The sequence below is a fragment of the Acomys russatus genome, chromosome 11 (genome assembly GCF_903995435.1).
Source record: "Acomys russatus chromosome 11, mAcoRus1.1, whole genome shotgun sequence".
Classification (NCBI taxonomy): domain Eukaryota; kingdom Metazoa; phylum Chordata; class Mammalia; order Rodentia; family Muridae; genus Acomys; species Acomys russatus.
Window position 1 is genome coordinate 10148020 of NC_067147.1, and position 22310 is coordinate 10170329.

The following is a 22310-nucleotide window of genomic DNA, read 5'->3' on the forward strand; positions in this document are numbered from 1 at the left end:
GGGCAAGGAAGGGGTCAACTGTGTGACACTCAGTCCCTGGAGGACCGGGTCCAGGCGGGAGAGAGGACAAAGTGGTTTCCATATACAGGGTCCATATGAACAAAGTACTCTGCAGTCCTTAGCTCATGTTATTTCTCACAATCAAAGAGCAGGTACTTACTTAACACCATACTGCACTATGGAGCTCATCCCTGAGCCACTTGGCTTGGTGCTCAGAAGGCTGAAAGCTGCCCACAGCTTCCTGCAAATTGGCTGCGACCTTGGGCACTGCCTGCCCCCAACATAAACCTCAAGCTGGGGGCTTCTAGGGAACTCAATGTAAGGGGTGCTCCAGAGGCCAGGGGGTTGCCAGACCTGGTCTCACACCCTGGGGCCTTAGCAAACCATCACCATCCAACACCAGAGATATGCCCAGCCTGCCGTGTCAAAGGCTTCTCTGCACACAGCTCCTCCCACTGCCCCCGGTCACAGGGTGGGAGGGGGTTCTCCAGACAAGCAGCTGATGTCCTCATGACCTTCCTCAGCCCTCCCCGCCCTGAGAGACCACAACACTAACCCACCCAGAGCTCCCACACTTCCTGCGATCGGTTCTTCCATGCTGAGTCACACGACGGACACGAGCACTGCCACTAGCAGGCTGTTAGCGTATGGGTTAGGATGTTCACTGAGGCCCAGAATGTTCTGAGCATTTGCCGGGGCTAGGCCTTAAGGAATAAAAGGCTTTGGCCACTGGAACAGGACTGAGAGCTGAGGGTCAGGTCACAGACCCGGAGCCAGCTGGGATTGCGGACGGCAGGAGAAAAGTTCAAAAGGGAACACAGGGGCATAGCCATAGGAGGAAAGGGCTGAATCCCCCCTCTCACCCCAGTACAGCAAGCAGGGAGGGGGGCGCTGCAACCCTGGATCCTCAACGCTATCCTACCATAAGACAGCCCTCCCCAGTGTCCCCAGATAATACCCACCTACCCTCCTGCCAGGCCCAGCCTTGCAGCTGCCACCAGTAAGGAGCTGCCTTTCTAGCCCCTAGACCACCAGCCAGCCAACCACGCCAGGAACCAGCTCCTCTCCTCACCCTCATCCAGCACTCAACACCCATCACCCAGCTTCTGTGCCTGTGAAGAACTGGGCCCTGAAGCCCCTCTCCTCAAGCCATAGCTCTGGGTTTTACCATGGATACCTCAGCCTCATGCTGGGGTGCTGGGCCTTATACTCAGTAGCATAAACTCTAAGTAGGAGAGAGAGTCTCTAAGGCAACAGCCCCAAGTTTTCAGCCATGACTCACAGAAAGATGTATTTCATCTGACCTTAGAGACACACACACAAAACAAAGCGCTTTCCAAAATAGAAGTTCCCAATACACTGGCACTGTGCACCACACTAAATCGTTCTGATCTCTCTCTCTCTCTCTCTCTCTCTCTCTCTGTGTGTGTGTGTGTGTGTGTGTGTGTGTGTGTGTGTGTATACACGCTACTCTATTACTCTTTGCCTCATTCTCCTGAAGCGGCTCTCACTGAACCCGAGGCTCACTGTCTCTCTTAGGCTGGCTGACAAGGAGCTCTTGGGCTCCTCCGGACTTTGACTCCCAAGTGCTGGAGTTACAGGCATTCCCGGCATGCCTGGCTTTTACTTCCGTACTGGGGATTCAAACTCAGGTCACTATGTTTGCACAGCAAGTGCTCTTAGCCGCTGAGCCAGCTCCACAGCCCTCTTCTATTATTCCTTTTTTGCTTTAAAAATGTTTACATAAGGCTGGAGAGATAGCTCTGAGCTTCCTGCTCTTCCAGAGGACCTACGTTTGACTCTTAGCACCTACATCAGGTGGCTCACAGGAACCTGGAACTCTGGCCCCGGCAGAGTCTGACTCTCTTCCGGCCTCTATAAGATCCCGCACTCACCTGGGATACACTCACATAAAAACAAGCATACTTTTTTTAATTTATGTTTTTTTTTTTTTTTTTTTTGAGGCAGGATTTTTCTGCATAGCCCTGGCTGTCCTGAAACTCCCTCTGTAGACCAAGCTAGCCTCAAACTCAGAGGTCCACCTGCCTCTGCCTCCTGAGTGCTCGGATTTTATATCTAAAGTCCTGGCCAGCTTACATATTAGAAAGAAAGAAAAAAGAAAGACGCTAGAGAGATGACGGCTCAGCAGTTAAGAGGACTAACTGCTCTTCCAAAGGACCCAGGTTCAAGTCCCCAGCATCTCCATGGCAGCTCACAACTGTCTGTAACCCCAGCTCCAGAGGATACAACACCCTCACACATGCATGCAGGAAAACCACCAATCCACAGAATAATTTTTAAATCCCCCCAAAACAAACAAAAATAAAAATTCAAGCAAAACAAAAAAACCGGTTCATGGGACCACAGCACTGATTTCATGAGTTCAATTAGTGGCCTGGTCCACGGTTCTAAACGGCCCTCTCTGACCAACCCTTCCATATCTCTACAGCTACAATTCCTAGCCTAGAAGGTGACCCGCTACCCACACTGCTCTACTCTAGGTGACCTCGTCCTCCCCATCTCTCTAATAAGTAGGAACTGTTAGGGTCCTCATTTCCAGTATGAAGAAACTGAGACTCAGGGTCACACAGTAAGCGGCTCAGAGAGAACCAAGCCAGGACTTGCAGAATGCACACCCAGACGTCATATACCAACCCAGGACTCCCAGAACGTACACCCAGACGTATGCCACACCATCAAAAATAATCACCTCAAGGCCTGACTCAAACCCTAAGACAGTAACAGAACAACCTGCTTGGCAGTATTCTGTCATAGGCACAGACACACCCCACTGGTGCTAACGGGTGCGGACGACTTACTGGTTGGCAGGCTCTGGTTCTGAGCACTTTGCATCTTTTAATTCCCATGATGAACAACACATGAGATGTCAGCTCCGTTTTAGAGATGTGGAGACTGAGAGCAGGTTACCTGTCAGAGTCACACAGCTGGAAGGCTGCAGGGCTGCCATTCAAGCCTGACTCATGGCCCCGACCCAATAGAAATGGAATTGATTCTCACCTGAACACATGGGACCTATGTGACCTTCTCTCTAGGGCGTGAGGAGACCCAGGCCCAATTGTGGCTGACTCCCAATTTCCCATGATTCCCACCAGCCTCTGCTCCTAATTGGATCTGGACAAACACTCCCCTTCCACAACTGAACCTTTCTTGTTTCCCTGCTTTTGCCTAAGCCCCACAGAGAAGGTTGAGGTAGAAGGGTAGAGGCCAGTCTGAGACATGCATGAGACAAAAGTCTCAGCAGCCAGAGGGGATGTGCCTCTCTAAAAATGTCACACACTTGCACAGGCCTAAGAGAGGGTAACCCGGTGCTGGGGAGATGGCACAGAGGTTAAGAGCACTGTCTGCTCTTCCAGAGGTCCTGAGTTCAATTCCCAGCAACCACATGGCGGCTCACAACCATCTGTAATGTGATCTGATGCCCTCTTCTGGCCTGCAAGTGTACATGCAGGCAGAATACTGTATGCTTAATAATAAATAAATAAAGCCTTTTAAAAAAGAAAGAAAGAAAAAGAAAACCTTAAAAAAAAAGAGGGGGAGGGTAACCCTTGGAAGGAGGCCCTCTGGGGTGCTCAGCTCTACACCCCCCCCCCAGCCATTTCCTCATTTTCCCCAGTGCTGTTTCTCACCCAGCCCCCTACACCTCAGTGAGAGGAAGTTGCACAATCCCCTGGGAGCTGTAAGTGTGGCTAAGGATTACTCAGAGCAGAGGGAAGCTGCGACCAGAGCCTCCTCCCCTCCCCCCACAGGGCCGGTACACCCTACCCAGGCAGGCTGGCTCCAATCTCCCCAACCCCGGGTTCTAGTCCTAGTCAGAGCCTGTCATAGTTTAAGGGCCCCAGAGAGACACAAAGGGACAATGGCCAACACACTTCTCCACCTTCCCTGCGAGCCATATGGGGAGCCCCATGGCCTTGGCCTCCAGACACCCAGTGCACAGTCTTATAGGAGACACCCAAATGCCACCCATCAGGCTCGGGACAGATTAGAGCCAAAGCACTTTTTCTTTTTCTTTCTTTCTTTATTTTTTATTTATTTTTTTTTTTTTGTTTTGTTTTTGTTTTTAGAGACGGGGTTTCTCTATGTTATCTTGGTTGTCCTGGACTTGCTTTGTAGACCAGGCTGGCCTCGAACTCACAGCGATCCCCCTGCCTCTGCCTCCTGGGTGCTGGGATTAAAGGCGTGCGCCACCATGCCTGACTTTCTTTCTTTCTTTCTTCCTTCCTTCCTTCCTTTCTTTCTATAGGCTTTCTCTATGTAGCCCTGGCTGTTCTCGAACTTGTGGCTGGCTCCAACTCCAACTCCAAGATCCAAAGGTCCACTCAGCCCGGCAAGAGAAAGCATTCTTACACACAGGTGCTTTCTTCGCTAACATCCGGCCAAAGAGGTGTGACAGAGCCTGCTCAGCCATGGAGCAATGGTGAACCCTGTGCCAGCAAACAGTCACTGTCTGGAAGGGAAGGGTGGCTGTTATCAGCCACCTCTCCACCTCAGGATGGAGGAGTCCACTGGATCTTTTCTTTCCAGCATATTTTAGAAGTGTAGTGGGGAGAGTAGAGCCCATCATGACTACTGGAAAAGGCAGAGAGGCCAGCAAGATGAGGGAAGGCCAGAACTAAGAGGCCAGAGAGGACAACTCTGGCTGACTTGCGCTGGGCTAGCACACAGGAAGGAATGTGAGGGGTGAGCACGGGCCTGGCTGGACGTGCAGAGCCCCCAGCGCTGCCCTAGACCTGCCACAGGGCCTCAGATAAGAAACTCACGTAAGCTCCTCTATCTCCCCCACAACCTTGGACTCCAGCAGAGGACAAAGTCAGAAGTGGTTCTGCCTGGGCCCCAAGGCTCCCACAGAGCCTCTCATTTTTGCAGTCTTCATCAAAAGCCGGGGGCCCTCAGGGCGGTACCCCACATGGGGTGGTTCCCCACAGGAGGACCCATGGCAATAGGTTCATCAGCTGATGCCTCTAGCACAGCAGACAGGGGCACGGTGAGGGAGGAAGGGAGAGTGCTAGGAAGTCCAGCTGGCTTGGGAGACACAGCAGACACAGGGTCTCTTACAGAACAGCTTTCCCGATACCTATGCCCCCATTCTGATGAGAGCCCCATGAAGGACAGAGGTAGCAACCCTACCACTCCCTTTTTTTTTTTTTTTTTTTTTGCAGGGAGAAACTGAGGCACAAAGCACATTAAGTCACTTTTCTGAGACCAGACTTGGACCAGGCCATCTTATGTGGAACAACCTGTCCTTTTTAGGATGCTTCACAGTGTCACTAGCCAACGTCAGCAAACACTGACAAATGTCCCCCTGTCCAGAAAACTGTTCCCACCTAAGAACTACTGGCTGAGGAACTGCTAAAAGTCAGGGGCCTCCCAATTTCGATGGGCTAGGCAGGGGGGCCAGAAGCGTGGTTGGCTATGCACCCTCTGGAAGAAGGTACTCACTACTTGGGGTCTCCTCCCAAAATCAAATATTCCCTTCCTACTCAAGCAGGACTTACTGGCAGCTTTCCAATACTACAGTTGTCTTCCCCCATTTTTCTCAGAGACTCCTTCCATCATTGAAAAGAAAGGGAGCTGGCAGTGGTAGCGCACACTTTTAATCCCAGCACTCAGGAGGCAGAGGCAGGCGGATCACTGTGAGTTCGAGGCCAGCCTGGTCTACAAAGTGAGTCCAGAACAGTCAAGGCTACAGGGAACCTTGTTTTGAAAAAAAAAGAAAGAAAGAAAGAAAAGAAAAGAAAAGGAGAAAGAAAAAAAGGAAAGAAATTGATCAACCCTAATATACATTCCCTGCCCTCAAAACTGTTGACAAATAGTCCCATTCCTCAGTATTCTTGGGGATCCTTTCATATGCTAAACCCCAGAAACGTTTAGTGTCTCATCTAACACAATGCATACCCTCCTGAATTCTTTTAAACATTTCTAGGTTATTCCAGAACCTAACATGATTATATTGCTTAGGGAATAGTTGCAAAAAAAACCATGTACTTATTCAGTATAGATTTTTGGTTTTTATGTGTCTGTGTGTGCCTGCAAGTGTGTACATGCACAAAAGTGCAGAGCCCATGAGTTCAGAAGCAGGCGCTAGATTCCCTGGAGCTGGAGTTACAGGAAAGTGTGTATATACACAAAAGTCCAGAGCCCACAGAGCCCAGTGTGGTGCTGGGAACCAAATTCAAATCACCTGAAAGAGGAGCAAACCCTCTGAACCAGTAAGCCTCCTTTTCAAACACTTTAAATCTGATGAGCTTGGCTGAATTCTTAGGTGCAGGACTTATAGATAGAGGGACCACTGTATACACCAACTATTTACCATATGCATGTAGCAAATATATGCAAAAATGGACTTATTTCTAAAATGAGAGGCTGGGAGGTGGCTCAGGGGTTAAAAGCACTTGCTGTTCTTGCAGAGCCACCCAGCTTTGGTTCCCAGCACCCCCAGGGTGACTCAATCATCTACAACTGGGGATCCCAGTTCTAGGGGATCCCACACCTTCTGCAGGCCTCTGCAGGTGCTGCACACATGGCACACATAATTTTTAAAGGTTGAGGACAAGAACGTTAACTACACCGGGGACAAGACATTGACCAGGATGCCAAACATTAGTCTAACACCACGACCAAGTGCTGGCAAGGTTCCAGGGCAACAGGAACTCCAGAAAGCCCCCAGGGAGGATCAAGTTTATACAACCATTTAGAATACCAAGCGAGCCCGTACTACACCAAGCCCAGGAGACCCCACACTCTGGTTGTATGCACTGTAAAGACACCTGTATGCCAACACCCTGAGGAACACACACAAGGATATTTAGAGTGCTGATACTGGTACCCAAAAAGGGAGAGCTGCCCAAAAATGTATGGGGAGCAGGTGGACACTATACAGCACCCAAAAGCAGCATGCTCCAGCTACACACAGGGAACTAGTCAGACCCACCATGAGGTGGGAAAAGTACCACATAGGCATGAACATGCCCAGCGGCATTCATCCGTATTGAACTGGGTCAGACAAATCTAAACCCAAAGAGAACCAAGGAGCTGATGAGCACCAAGGCCAGGAAGTGTCACCTGGGTGAGACAACAAAGAGAAGCAAGGAGCCACTCATCAAAGAACCAAGGTCAGAGCTGGAGCCACCGCTCAAGGGCTGAGAGCTGACACTGCTCCTGCAGAGGACCTGAGTTCAGCTCTCAGCATCCACAGTGGGTGGCTCTCAATCAACCTAGCTCAATCAGCCCTAAGGGATCTGATGCCCTTTTCTGGCCTACTGTGGCAACGGCACTCACATGCATGTGCCCCAATACAGACACACAATTAAAAAATGAATAAATTGGGCTAGAGAGATGGCTCAGTGGTTAAGAGCACTGGCTGCTCTTCCAGAGTACTTAGGTTCAATTCCCAGCAAAGGAAGGAAGGAAGGAAGGAAGGAAGGAAGGAAGGAAGGAAGGAAGGAAGGAAACATAAGCTGGGCACAGCTTTAGTTTCAGCCCCAGGAGGCAGAGGCAGGTGGATCTCTGAGTTCCAGAAAAGCCAGGTCTACACAGAGTAACCCTGTCTCAGAAAACAAAACCAAACCAAACAAACAAACAAATAAAATAAAAATGAAGCCAAGGTAGTGGCTAATTCCGAAAGGGATAGAAAGTTGTTTTTTATTGTTGCTTACTTGCTTTAATTTTCTCCCTATATAAAACCATTCACGGCTGGCTTTGAACTCACAATGACCCACCCCCTCCGTCTCCTAAGTGCTGGGATCAAAGGTGTGAGCCATCACACTACTCTCAGGAGAGCTAATCTTAGAGTTTAAGTTGCAGTCTGTTTCTCCATCCAGTGCTTTTTATCTGAGGAGTCCCTTTTATTTAAAAGATTTACTTAATTTGTGTGTGTGTGTGTGTGTGTGTGTGTGTGTGTGTGTGTGTGTTCATGTTTGTATGAGCACATGTGTACAGGTACCCTTGGAGGCCAGAAGAAGATGCCAGACCCCCAGGAGCTGGAGTTACAGGTGGTTGTGAGCTGCCTAATGTCAGTGCTGAGAACCCAAGCAGTCCTCTGCAAGAGCAGCCTGTATTCTTAACCCATGAGCCCAGCCTTTCACGCTCCGTCTTTCTTTGTTACTTAATGCACAGGATCATGCATGGATACTCCAGAGGAGGTCAGAGGACAACTTGCAGAAGTCCGTTCTCTCCTCCCACCATGTGGGTTTGGGGATCAAACTCAGGTCATTGAGCTTAACAGCATATTCCTTTATTACCTGAGCCGTCCTGCTGACCCAGTCACTTTTATACTTGTATATTTATGCTGTCTTTGGCAACTGTGCTATATTTCACAATAAAACAGAGCAGGAAAGGACAAGATTTAGGTAAATAGTGATAGAATTTCTAATATTTTCTTCCCACACCTGGCTTTGAAAAACACTATAATTAGGCCAAAAAAAAAATCTTGGATGATAACCTATAATTAGTCATAGTTTTAAAGTATGTGATAATGCTTGGGGCCCTCTCTCTATGGAGGGGAGGGAGACCCCCACTCCCGCCCCCGCGGGCCCTGTGTGTCCAACATGGCCCAAGTCACAGGCTGCCCCTCAGTGAAACCAGAGCTGGCTACGGCAGCCTCTCTCTCACCCTGACCAGGATGCCTCTTCCTGGATAAGGACAGAGTGACTGCATCAGGCAGGTGCCTGTACACATGCCTCACTCTACCCTGAGTACCCAATGGCATGACCTGGAGGCTCATCCTCTGAGCATGAGGGAAGGAGGAAGACAAAAAGAAATAAAGTTGATGGACAGAGTAGGATTGAGAGAGGGGAGAAGGGGGCAGGGTATGCATTAAAGACAGACACCGGGACTGTTTCCGGTTCTGTGGGAGTGGAGAAATGGAGAGTGGTAGGAGGCGAGCAGAGGTGGTGAGGGGGTGGAGAGAAGAGGTGACACGGAGGAGGGAGGGGAGGTGCAATTAAGCCTCCACGTGCACACACCTCATGGTCCCTCACAGCAGGTGAATGGCCCAGGGGCCTCCCCTCTCCTCCAGAATGCCAAGAAGGACTCTGTCCAGGTAGAAAGCCTCCTGGGCCTGCAGCCGTGAGTCCTAGCACAACAAGTGAGAATGTGGCAGAATAGGCCTTTCTCGAGTCCAGAAGGCAGGAAGGACCCACCGGGGAGTCAAGAGGTCTCATCCATCCACGTCACTCTATCTGCTCTCTGTCTGCCGTCCCGTCCTCTGCTGAGATTCTCACAAGTTTTCATTCCTGACCACCTACCGGGACAGTACAGACTTGGGTGCAAGTGAACATCTGGTGCCCCTCCTGGTGATGAGGGCCATGGGCTGCTTGGCTGCCAGATCTCTAAGCCCCAGCCTCCATCCTGCTCTCAATAACACAGAGACGGTGCCAGCCAGCTGCCAAGGCTCCAATCAGTCCAGGGTAGAGCCAGCCAGCACTGCCCTGCTGGGACAGCTGAGCACACCTGGCTAGGCTGGGAGGGGATGAGTGACAGTGGGGGTGGACAGATAGTGTGTCATCTCCTGGCCACTCCACTTCCCTCAGGGATGACAGGGGGCTGAACAGGTGCTGTCCCCAAGCTGATTATAAACAAACCGGAGGACAGGCTGTGATTTCCCTTGCCAAACAAGCAGAAGCCCCTCCCCTTCCCCATGATCCACTGGTGGAAGTGGGGTGGGGTGGGGTGGGAGTGCTGGCAAATTTTCTATGGGGAGAAGCAGGCGGGGCACCCCAAGCCAGAAGAGGTAGGGCTGGGTCCCTGCAAAGAGGGATCAGAGAGGAGGAATAGGACCGAGGTCTTTGCTGAGCTGTATTTGAGGTCCTGGTGGTGAGGTAGGTACGGAGTGGGGCTCATGGAAAAGCCATGTTTTAGGCCCTCATCTCTGGGCATATGATGGGATTCAATTTGTGCTCAGTCATTCATCCCAAAAAGCTTTACCGGGCAGGAGGAATGGACGCACACTAACCAAATCCCTGCCTCGACCGGGCATTCCACATAAAGGTAGAGAGAACCGACTCCACAAAGCTGTCCTCTGCCGGGCGTGGTGGCGCACACCTTGACTCCCAACACCCAGGAGGCAGAGGCAGGTGGATCTCTGTGAGTCTGAGGCCAGTCTGGTCTACACAGTGAGTTCTAGGACAGCCAAGGCCCTGTCTTAGAGAGACCCCGTCTAAAACAAGACAAAACAAATGTTGTCTTCTGACCTCCGCACGCATGCCCTGGCACGTGTCCTTCCCCCATCATCACAATAATGATTCAAAACGTGAGTATGATTCAGTGACCAAACCCTTACCCTGTGGCCCTGTGGTGACAGGTGTTTAACAGCTTCATCCCAACAAGGTTCGAGGACATAGATAACATTCGCAGCAGCTTCAGCCACAAGCTCCGGTGGCACTGTGCTCAGTCTCGTCCCTGTCTGCCTTAAGCACTTGTCCCAGAGTGGAACCAAGAATCCGATGGCCAGACAGAGCGGGTTTCCTGGGACACTCAAGCTTGGGTGTGGCTGGAGTGTCCCCTAAGGCTTGAAATTTAATCCCCATTACTCACAATGGGGTTTAAGACTCTAGAAATACAATCCGACCCTGGTGCTCAGAGGTAGATTTTGGGAAGTGATCAGAATTAGGTAAAATCAACAGAGTGGAGATCCGGTGGTTGAGTACTTTTTAAGGCCAGAGCCTAAAGACCATAGTTTATGTATTCAGAACCCACATAAAAAAGCCAGGCACAGCAGCATGTGCCTATAACCTCAGCGCTAAGAGAACAGAGACAGGCAGATCCCTGAGGCCATCCAGCCTGGCAGAATTAATAAATTTCAGGCTCAAGGAGAGACTGCCTCAAAAATAAATAAGCTATGTGGTGGTGGTGTATACACACCTTTAATCCCAACATCCAGGAGGCAGTGGCAGCCAGATCTTTGTGAGTTCAAGGCCAGCCTGGTCTACAGAGCAAGTTCTAGAACAGCCAGGGCTGTTACACAGACAAACTCTGTCTTGAAAAATAAAATAAAATAAGCAAAAACTAAATGTGTTGAGTGGTAAAGGAAAGGCACAGGATGCGGAAATCTGGCCTACTCACATATGCACACGAGCCATGCTAAAAAGCACGTGCACCGCACACACATCACAACACATGCACTCTGCCTCCATCCTCCTTTCAACACAAGACCAGAAGGGTCACAGTAGGTGTGGTCCCTTGCCTTCAACACGAACTGTGATCTAAAACCAAACCCTGTTTCTTTATAGAAGTATTGATTCTCTGGTGTTCTGTTGCACTAACTCAAACCAGATCAATTCATGGGAGTTTGGGGCAGAAATGATGGCACACAACGCAGAGTAGGCCCTGCCTTGGATTCCTGCCTTGGAAGATGGCACCAGTCACATAAGTCCACATGTTCATACACATGTCACCACTAGGTACTGGCTCATAAGTCAAAAGTGTGTTCTAGGGACCAACAACATTGGCTCCATTTGAAAACCTGCCAGCAATTCACATTCTCACCAAGTGTGTAGTGGTGGTGTGTAGTGGTGGTGTGTAGTGGTGGTGTGTGGTGGTGGTGTGTAGTGGTGGTGTGTGGTGGTGGTGTGTGGTGGTGGTGTGTGGTGGTGGTGTGTAGTGGTGGTGTGTAGTGGTGGTGTGTGGTGGTGGTGTGTGGTGGTGGTGTGTAGTGGTGGTGTGTAGTGGTGGTGTGTAGTGGTGGTGTGTGTGGTGTGTAGTGGTGGTGTGTAGTGGTGGTGTGTAGTGGTGGTTGTAGTGGTGGTGGTGTGGTGGTGGGTGTGTGGTGGTGTGTAGTGGTGGTGTGTCTGGTGGTGTGTGTGGTGGTGTGTAGTGGTGGTGTGTCGTGGTGGTGTGTGGGTGGTGTGTGGTGGTGTGTGGTGGTGGTGTGTAGTGGTGTGTGTGTGGTGGTGTGTGGTGGTGGTGTGTGGGGGTGGTGTGTAGTGGTGGTGTGTAGTGGTGGTGTGTAGTGGTGGTGTGTAGTGGTGGTGTGTAGTGGTGGTGTGTGGTGGTGGTGTGTAGTGGTGGTGTGTGGTGGTGGTGTGTGGTGGTGGTGTGCGGTGGTGGTGTGTAGTGGTGGTGTGTAGTGGTGGTGTGTCGTGGTGGTGTGGTGGTGGTGGTGTGTGGTGGTGGTGGTGGTGGTGTTGTGGTGGTGGTGTGTGTGGTGGTGTGGTGGTGGTTGTAGTGGTGGTGTGTGGGGTGGTGTGTGGTGGTGGTGTGTAGTGTGGTGTGTGGTGGTGGGGTTGGTGGTGGGGTGTCGTGTGTGGTGTGTAGTGGTGGTGTGTAGTGGTGGTGTGTAGTGGTGGTGTGTAGTGGTGTACACCTGTGATCCCAGAACTCAGGAGGCAGCGGTGGATACATCAAAACTTTGAGACCAGCCTTCGACACATAGTGACATCCTGTCTCAAAAATAAATAAAATAGGGCTAGAGAGATGGTTCCATGCTTAAGAGCACTGGCTGCTCTTGCAGAGGAATTGGGTTCAATTCCCAGCATCCACATGGCAGCTCACAACCATCTGTAAATCCAGTTCCAGGGTGGTAACCAACACCCTCTTCTGGACTCCACAGGTATTGTGTGCATATCATGCAGAGGCATGTCAGGCAAAACATCTATACACATAAAAATGAAATAATTTTTTTGGTGGTTTTTTTTTTTTTTTTTTTTTTTTGGTTTTTCAAGACAGGGTTTCTCTGTGTAGCCTTGGCCGTCCTGGACTCACTTTGTAGACCAGGCTGGCCTCGAACTCACAGCGATCCGCCTGCCTCTGCCTCCCGAGTGCTGTTTTGTTTTTTTTTTTTTTAAAGAAAAATAAATAAGCAAATAAAATAGGGCTGGAGAGAAGGCTCTGTGATCAAGAGTGCCTGTTGCTTTTCCAGGCGACCTGAGATTGGTTCTTAGCACTCATCACAAATGGCTCACAAACTTCCTGTAACTCTAGCTCAAGAAGCTCTGATGCCCTCTTCTGGCCTCAGTGGGTAACTGCACTCATGAACACATACACTCATATAGACACAATAAACACAAGGACCTATGTTTAATCTCTAGAGCCCGTGTAAAAAATATGGGGTGTGATGGTGCATGCTTATAATCCCAGAGATAGAGAGACAGACTGGAGGAGCACAGAGGTCCGCTGGCCAGCTAATCTCCCTTGAGTGGTGAGCTCCAGACCAATGAAAAGGCCCTATCTGAAAGAAGGTGGGCAGTGCTCCTGAGTATGACACCCACGGTTGCCCTCTGGTCTCTGCACACACGAACATACCTGTGCACACACATAGGAACTTTTAAAAAAAATCCTTGTTTTTAAAAAAGTAAAACTCTAGACCTCAGAAACTTGTGGACCTATGTAAGCATGAGATGTAAAGCAGAGCTGGAATTCCCCCTGGGGGCTTCTTAGGCCTGTTCGCTGCAGTAGCTGCTGCCCCTCGACTCTACGGCCCAGAGAAAGGGTGTGGGAAGCACCTGGGCATTGTTTTCACACTGCCGACTAGGTTCCACCCCCAGAGACTGGGAGGCAAGGATATTTTGCAAGTGTTCCTAGGTGGTTAGAATAGTCTAGAATAGTCGTCCAGTGACAAGGAAAGGCCCAATGGCCTCCTGGAAAGCTATGACTTAAGTGGATAACAAAACCAAAAACCATTGATTGGAGGGAGAGATCAAGGAAGGCAGCAGAAGCTCTTGGAGAAGGAGGGCAGGAACAAGAGGGTAGGGACCACAGCTCTGCACGCAGGGAGTCCGCTGGAGTTCTGGATTGCTCTCCAGAGCATCAAATCCTGCTTTGGGACTGCCACTGTAGGCCTAGCTGCCAACAAGGTGGAATGGCCCCCAGCAAAACTGGGCATTGCATGACACTGGCTAGGGCCATTTCTCTTCTATTTACCCTTGAGCTTAAGACCTGGACCACAGTTGATGTGGAGCTCAGGGGCCCAGCATGCACTTGTCCAGTGTGCACAAGGCTCGAGGTGTGATACCCGACACCAGGAGGAAAAGAATATATGCCACGAAGCAGCGACGATCCTGCCTGCTGCATGTGCCTCTCTGGGCTGACCTCAGACATTACCCACTGACAGCACACTCCACAGCAAAGCACTTCCTGTGGGTGCGATAGGTCAAGGGTATTTCTCTATCGCTGGGATTTTATCTCTGCCCTCAGCAACATCACCGCAGCCAAGAGGACCAGTGCCTCTGATGCAGAGTGGAAGAGGGAGACAGGCAAGAGAGGGAAGGGAAGAGCCGTGCCTAGGAGGGGGTGGCAGGGCAGATGCTCCACGGGGAAATTCAAGGGGTAGAGACACTGCAGACATTGGCAAGCCCCCCCCCCCACCTCCCCACCCCCGCACTTTCTAGTTAACTGAGGAGAACAAGCTGGGAGTGAGGGAGGAGTTAGAGTTTAGCTGAAGGTGGGGTGGGGTCTGTGGTCAGAGCCTGGAAAAAAAGCCCTTGAATATACACATATTTTTATTTTATGTGAGTGTTTTGCCTGCATGTGTGTCTGTGTACCATGCGCGTGCAGAGGCCAGAAGAGGGCGACGGATCCCTGGAACTGGAGTTGTGTGTGCTGGGAATTGGAACTAGGTGTGCTGGAGAGCTGGCAGCCAGCGCTTGCTCTTAATGGCCGGACCACTTCTCCAGCCTGGAAGGCCGCTTCTTCTTCTAGTTGTATTTTTCTCTCATACACTACCTCCCAAACACAGTTTCCCCTCCCTCCACTCCTCCCAGTCCTCCCCCCTCCCCTCAATCCATTTCCCTTTCAGAAAAGAGCTGGCCTCCCAGGGACATGAAACAAGCTACAGTAAGGCCAGGCACAAACCCTCAGGACAAGGCTGGACAAGGCAACCCATTAGAAGGAAAAGGGTCCCAAAAGCAGGCAAAAGAGTCAGAGACAGGCCCCTGCTCCCACTGTTAGGAGTCCCACAAGAACACCAAGCTACACAACCATAAGATATGTGCAGAAGACCTAGCTCAGACCCATACAGGCTCCCTGATTTTTATTTCAGTCTCTGCAAGGCCCTATGAACCCTGCTTAGTTGATTGTGTGGGCAGTGTTCTCCTGGTGTCTCCGACCTCTGTTCTGGCTCCTACAATCCTTCCTCCCTGTCTTCCATGGCTAGAAGGTGTTATATTTGGGGGTACTAGAGAGATAGGGTGGCCTACTGGAACTCTCAGCTTTTTCTTTAAGTTTTTTTTTTTTAAATCTATGTGCACAGATATATCTTTGCGTGTGGGTCTGTGTCCACAGAGATTAAAAGAGGGTGTCAGGACCCCTGGAGCTGCAGTTACAGGATGTTGTGAGCTGCTCAACACGGGTGCTGGTAATGGTCCTCTGGAAGAGCAGCAAGTGCTCTAACCACTCAACCACCTCGCCAACCCCACTCAACCACCTCGCCAACCCCACTCAACCACCTTGCCAACCCCACTCAACCACCTTGCCAACCCCACTCAACCACCTCGCCAACCCCACTTACTAATTTTTTTCTTTTTTCTTTTTTTTTAAAGACAGGCTCCCATGTTTCTCAAGCTGACTTCAAATTCACTATTACAGCAGAGGGTGACTTTGAATTTCTGATTCTCCTGCCTCCACTTCTCCAGTGCTAAGATTACATGTGTGCCCTCCTTGCCCAGTGTGTATGGACCCAGGGATCAAACCCAGTGCCTCCTGTGTGCCAGGTAAGTGCTTGTTGTACCAGCTGCGTGACACGAGTACCCCCAGCCTCCCATGGTTGTTTTTTTTTCCTCCCCTATGTCATCTGAGGCCTCAGTTTCTTGTGAAATGAAAAAAAAAATCAAAGAGCTACAAGAGTTGAGTATGCGTTTGTTATTCTATGTACTCTGCGCGTTCTGGCTACCAGCATGCTTGGCCCTCACTCGCTCTTAGGTAGGGCTAGTGGAGTGTACAGGTCTTAGTCAGGGAAACAGAGGCACAGTGGGTTGCTAAACTGCTTGCCCAGGATCCTACAGTGGTTAAGTGGCAAGGCTTAGGACTCCAAGACCATGGTGCCAACATTTCATCCAGACCAGGTCACACTCAGTACAATGCTGAATACATGGCAGCTGGGATTATATCTAACCGGGGCACAGAAGCTGGTCCTGGTTCCAGGGACTCCCTCAATCCCCAGGTCTTTTGCCACCCACACCCTCCTGTTCCGAAGCCTGCTGCCCCAGTGCCTGGGGCAGAAATTTGTAGAGGTCTTCACTGGAGGGGACCCCATCAATGATTGATTAGCGGTCAGGCAAAAGGACGCTGAGCAAGAGCCACACAGGTAACTGGAGATGGTGTGGGGTCTCTGGGCTCCTGGTCTTGTGACCTTGTGACATTCTTAAGCAAAGGTGCCACTGCCTTTCCTCCACATCTGATGACACAAGTCCTTACTGAGGGCGTCATATGGCTTCAAGTGCATGCTGTCCATGGCCAAAGCCACACGCCCAGAAGGCTGTCCGCCTGGGTCCAATGAGCTTTCCAAAGAGGCCTTACAAAGCTCTGTCTAAACCTATCTCCTCACAGGACAGGATCTCCCAGAGGTCCTTCAGGCACCTGGCTCAGTAGGTCAGAAAAGAGGCCCGGGGACAAGTGTAGTCCCAAGGCAGAAAACCCTGGGGAGCACAAAGAAAGTCCCCAAACTACCATACCCTCACTTTGAAAAAATTTTTGTATTCCTTTTTTTTTTTTTTCCCCCTCGAGACAGGGTTTCTCTGAGTAGCCCTGGCTATCCTGGACTCGCTCTGTAGACCAGGGTGGCCTCGAACTCACAGCAATTAACCTGCCTCTGTCTCTGCTTCTGGACTGCTGGGATTACAGGCATGCGTCACCACGCCCGGCTTAGATTTTTAATTTTATGTCTGTCAGTGTTTGTGTGTACAGTTCCCCCAAGAGGCCAGAGTAGGAGTCAGATCCCATAGGGCTGGAGTCTGACTGACAGTTGTGAGCTGCTATGTGGATGCTGGGAATTGAACTTCCCACCCCTCCACAGAAGAACAGAGGCTGACTGCTGAGTTCTCTTTCCAGTCTCAGCCCCGCCCCGCACCCACCTCTACCCCCACCCCCGCCTCTTAAAGGAGAACTTCTGAGAGAGATGCCTCAGTGGCTAAGAGCTCTTGCCCACAGGACAGAAGCTCAGTTCCCAGCACCCTATGTGGCTCTGTAACTCCAGCTCCCTCTTCTGTGACACCCTCACCTGGACTCCGAGGCCACTGCACTCCACGCACACTGCTGCCTCATACAAACACATGCTCTTGGAATCAGCTGGGCGTGGGTTAGAACCCCGGCCCTCTACTTCCAAGGCTGTGTGGTTCCCAACAATTTACTCAACTTCTCTGAATCAGTAATCCCTACCTTGATGCAAAGAGACACATGCAGTGCTGGCACTACAGGTCTTATTATGGTCCTATTCTGACACAGCACTTGATTATTCTAATTAATACAGGGCTGTGTTCTCATTACTCGCTCAGAGACCTTCATCCACGAAGACGACATGATTCCATAATCCCATGTCCATTTCACACACGCCACCACGTACTCACCGGGTACCTGGCCCTTCTCTGCCCTTCATCCTCACTGAAGCAGCTAACAGGTGACTTCGTTTCTATTCCCTCACTCGACAGGGATACTTCTGGAAGCTCTGAGGATCTGAACTCCCCCCTCCACTCCCACCGTCGACTAGAGGAGGCCAACTCAATATCCACTGTCATCTCTATGGCAGCCCCAAGCTGGGCCCCAAGTGTCCCCTGCCCTCCATCCCCAGGACAAAGGCTCAACCTGCCTTTCACGCCAGCTGTGGTTGGGGAAACCCCTGCAGCCTGCAAAAAACCAACTTGACTTTGAAAAGGAAGAGGCAGAAGCCAGGGGGAAGGGTGGCTGGGCCACTCCCTGTGGGGGCAGGTGCTAAGTAACTATAAACCCTGGCTAACGATGCAATTACGGCCATAAACAGAGCCCAGGAGGGATCAGGGCCAGAAGCCAGACCCTCAAAAGGGCAGCCAGGCAAGGCGGGTGGGTCGCTCCCACCTACTTCCCAGCATCCAGGAAATGGGGTGGGGTGGGGGGTGCTCACTGGTGATGGGATGGGCGGGCACGGACACCCTCAGCGGTGCTTGAATGGACTCTTTCCTTCCCTGGGCCTGCTCCCTGCCCACCTCTGAGTCACCAGGCCATCAGCTCTAAAATGCACATTTGGCTCTCTGTGGATTCAATGCTCACCTTAGATGTCCCTTGTCTCATCACATGGGGCATGGGACCAAGAGATTTGGGTCTTCATTTAGCTCCACCTCCTATGTGAACAAGTATCATTCGGCTTTAACAACCCCCCTGTAAGGTGCGAGCAATATCCGCCCCTCTCACAGAGAACGCCCCCCCCCCCCGCCCCCAAACAGACCCACCCTTCATCACCCGCTCTGCTTCGCATCTCTCCTGTAGCTAACTCGTAGGCAAGCCGAAAGAAGAAGAGACTCAAAGGAGCCGAAAGAAACTGAGGCACAGTAAAAAGTTCCAGAAGCAGCTACCCTTCCCCTCTCCTGCCTCTCCAGGCTGGCTGGTAACTTTGGCTGGTTCACTCTCTCTGGACTAGGCGCTGCCCGAGGGCAGAGCCTGGGGAATGGCGACTGGCTCCCCGGCGAGCCACCGAGCTAGGCCTCCGCGTTCGGATCTGCTAGCATCCGCACCTGGCCGCCTTAGAGGAAACAGGGGGCACCGCACCCCCTAACAGCCAGAGTTGTCTGGTGTGGACCAGTGGAATCCGGGACAGTGTGGCTGTAGGGCCCTCAGGCCACCTCCTAGAGACTCCTTTTCCCTTCTGCACCAAGCAGCCTCTCACTCCGGGTCCGGTAAATTGGAACCCACACTTTCCCGGTGTTCAGGGCGCTCAAGTTTAGTCCCGCAACTGTCACACTGAATGGCCCCCCTGCAAGGCAAGCGCGAGCCTCCGCAGCAGGTTGAGGAAGGGCGCCGCGGTGAAGGGCAGGCGCAGGATGGAGGGCGGGGGCCGGGGTAGCGCTGGCGCAGACCAGCCCAACCCGGGCTGCCGCCCTCCCTTCTTCCCCAGGGCGCGGGGCTGGGGCGCGCCGGGCGGCCACGGCGCGAACCTGCTCGCGCAGCCGGGAGCAGCTCCGGGCAGCAGTGCGTGAAGTCAGAACCCACAGCACGGCGGGGGCCGAAGGGCGGGGACCCAGGTGGCATCGGCCTGCTCCCTTCCAGGAGACGCTGAGCGGAAGAGGCGATGGGGGTCCGGAGTTGTGGGTGGGGAGAAAAAGACAGGGACCTGGCGTGACGGGCTAGCCTGGGGTTGGACGGTGCAGGGAAAGGGGAGCGTGTTTTCCGGAATTGAGGATCGAGAGGGTGGCTCAGGGAGGAGGGCAGACGACTGCAAGCTCAAGGAAGCTGAAAGCAAGGTGCACAGAGGGTGCGACCCTGAGCTGGGGTCCCCTAGGGTGGTGAGACAGTGGTAGAGGAGAACTTTGCCAGGGACATCCAGGGACTGAAACCAAAGGTATCTTCTAACAGAGAGACCCAGGAGAGAGAGAGGCAAACGAAGGAGGGAGGGATGGGGCGTCCAAACCACCCCCGGACACAAGCAGCCCAGCCCACGGGGCGTGGCGCCTCTCCGGCCCTCCCACTCCCCACGACCATCCAGGCTGGGCCAGGCCCCGCCGGCCTTGGTGCCTGTACACCTCCCCGGGCCTCGGACTCCCTCCCCCGAGCTACCCGCCCCCGCCGTAACGGGGGGAGGGGGAGCGAGCTCAGGGTCCGGGTGCCCCTCAAAACTTCTTGCAAGTTCACTCCTGCACCTCCCGCCCCAGCTCCGCTCAGCTTCCCCGGGCCAGGAAGGCCCGTGCCCGCCCCGGCCACTCCCGCCCCGGTTACATAAGGTCGCGGGGAGGCGGCCCCCGACCCGGCCCGAAGGGAGGGGCCCGAGGGGCTCCCCGGCTGGTGAGCTGTACGGCTCGGGCCACGCGCCGGGTACCCAGGGCTGCACCGGCTGCGGGTGGGTGGCAGTGCAGTACACCCTGTCCTGCTCCAGTCTGTACCCCCAACCCCCCACCTGTCTCAGGCACCCACAGGATGAGAAGTGCGGGGCTGGCGTCCCCCGGTCCCCCGAGCACCCCGTGCCCCCTAGTCCCGCTCACCTCTCTCTGAAGGTCAATCTGTCCGCCGCCGGCGCCCTGCGGTTCCGGCAAGTTGTCCCAAGTTCGGGTGCCCGGCCCCCGAGCTTCGCCCGCCGCCCGTTGTCGGGCTCCTCGGGCTACGCGCCACCAGCCAGGCCCGCCCCGTCCGCCCTTCCCGCCGCCGTCGGCGCCGTCGCCGTTCTCTGCGTCCCGCCCGCAGCTACCGCCTCCGCTGTCACCTAGCCCCGCGCCCGGCACTCGGGCTCCGGCTGTCACTCCGCGCCCACTTCCCGCTGCGCCCGGCAGAGGGCAGCACCCACCCCTGCGAACCGCCCCCGTAGCCCTAACGTGGTGCCCGCTGGGAAACGTAGTTCCCGCCGTAACCGCGCGGGGCTCGCCGGGATTTGCAGTTCCATCTCGCTGGCGGAGGTTCCCAAGGACTCAATTTTTGACTTTAAAGGTTTGTCCTTTTTCACTTTTTAGATTTTTTTTTCCCTCTCCTTTCTATCAATAATGCCAAGAGATAGGACCTACTACATTACTACATCTTGTAAAAGGACCAGTAGCAAGCTGCTTTTCCAGGAATGTAAGAAAAATATAGAGTCCCAGGTGGTCTTTACTGTCTTGTATCAAAGCTGGTGAAACAGGAGACACTCCCAGAATTCCCAGCAGCAGCCTGAAGCTACCTTTTCCTTTAGGAACTTCCACTTTGGGAGACTTTTGACTTCTTTGTTAAATAATAAAAAAATATTATTTTATTGTTACTTCAAGATAAGCCAGTATGAAGCAGAACTATAGGGGGGTGTGTGTGTGTGTCTGTGTGTGTGTGTAGACAGAGACAGGGTTTCTTTGTGTAGCTTTGGCTGTCCTGCAACTAGCTCTATACACCAGGTTGACCTCAAACTCACAAAGGTCCTCCTGCCCCTCAAGTGCTGTGATTAAAGGCGTGCACCACTGCCACCTCCGACCACCACCTGACTTAACAATATATTTTTAAATATAGGTTTAGAACACAGGGGCTAAGAGACAGCGGTGATGAGAGAATGAGTAGGGACGCCAGAGAAATTGGGTGTGGGCTCCTCATTGTCTTTTTCGATAGCCGTATTTTTTGTTCTGGTGAGTTCTAAAGTTATCTTCAGAGGACCGCTTTGATCGCAGGGTGTTTCCTGGGGTGTACCTGATAATATTGTCATTGATTAGGTAAAACGTCATGAAGGAAGTTAGACTATCTTAACTGTAAACAAAACAGCCCTGTTTGTGAGATGCCCAGACGATGTCTGGAGGAGAGTCGAGGCCATATTCCATGGCACACTTGCTCAGGATTCAAGCCTGGTTTGTTTGTTTGTTTGTTTGTTTTTACCATTGTTTTGTTTTGTTCAGACAGACTCACAAAATGACTGGACCTGGCCCAGAATTCACTAGCTGATTGGGCTGCCCTGAAACTCACAGAGATCTCCCTGTCTCTGCTTTCTGAGAATGCTGGGATTAAAGGCGAGTGTCTCCACTCCTGGCGTGTTATTCTAGCCCTCCTACGGACATTCTCTCTGTGTTGACACAAGTCACAGGAAGTGTCCTTGATGCTAGGAGTCATAATTCTCGGCCGGTGAAGTAAGGGGAACTCCTTTTACTCTCAAGTCCCCCAGTTGTCCTCAGCCATCCTGTCTCAGTTTGGAATGGGGTGCAAGACCTGGATCTTGTCCTTGTGTCCCTGTCTCTAAAAGTAAGAGCAGTTGGCCGGGTGTGGTGGCGCACACCTTTACTCCCAGCACTCGGGAGGCAGAGGCAGGTGGATCACTGTGAATTCCAGGACAGCCTGGTCTACAAAGAGAGTCCAGGACAGCCAAGGCTACACAGAGAAACCCTGTCTTGAAAAACAAAAACACACAAGCAAACAAAAGAGTAAGAGCAGTTGGGACAGCATCAGCACCACCATTTCCCTGCTCGGAAGTTCCCAGTCTGCCAGCATGTCTCCTTCTCCTGCTGGAAGCTAAGGGTGCTAGCATATCATTCTTAGCCTCCTGTGCCTCTTTTTTCTTCACTCCTTCTCCTTTCACCCCCTTTCCTCCCTGCCTCCTGCCGCTTTCTTGCCCTCCTTCCCTCTCCCCCTCCACACCATTTCTATTCTTCCTCTTCTCCCTCTTCTTCTCTTCCTCCTCTTCCCCTCATCATGTGACCCCAAGTTCCTGGGGCTTTCTAAGAAACTCCTGAGGAAGAAAA

General features: G+C 52.2%; 1 protein-coding gene across 1 annotated transcript in view; it reads right to left on the minus strand.

Annotated features, from left to right (window-relative positions):
* Tfeb (transcription factor EB) overlaps positions 1-20292 on the minus strand; it is a 54528-nt gene extending 34236 nt beyond the window's left edge. Inside the window, exon 1 of the mRNA XM_051152832.1 lies at positions 20115-20292. The gene's annotated coding sequence lies outside the window, so the exon portion shown is untranslated. The remainder of the gene's footprint in view (positions 1-20114) is intronic.
* Between the last annotated feature and the right edge of the window lie 2018 nt (positions 20293-22310).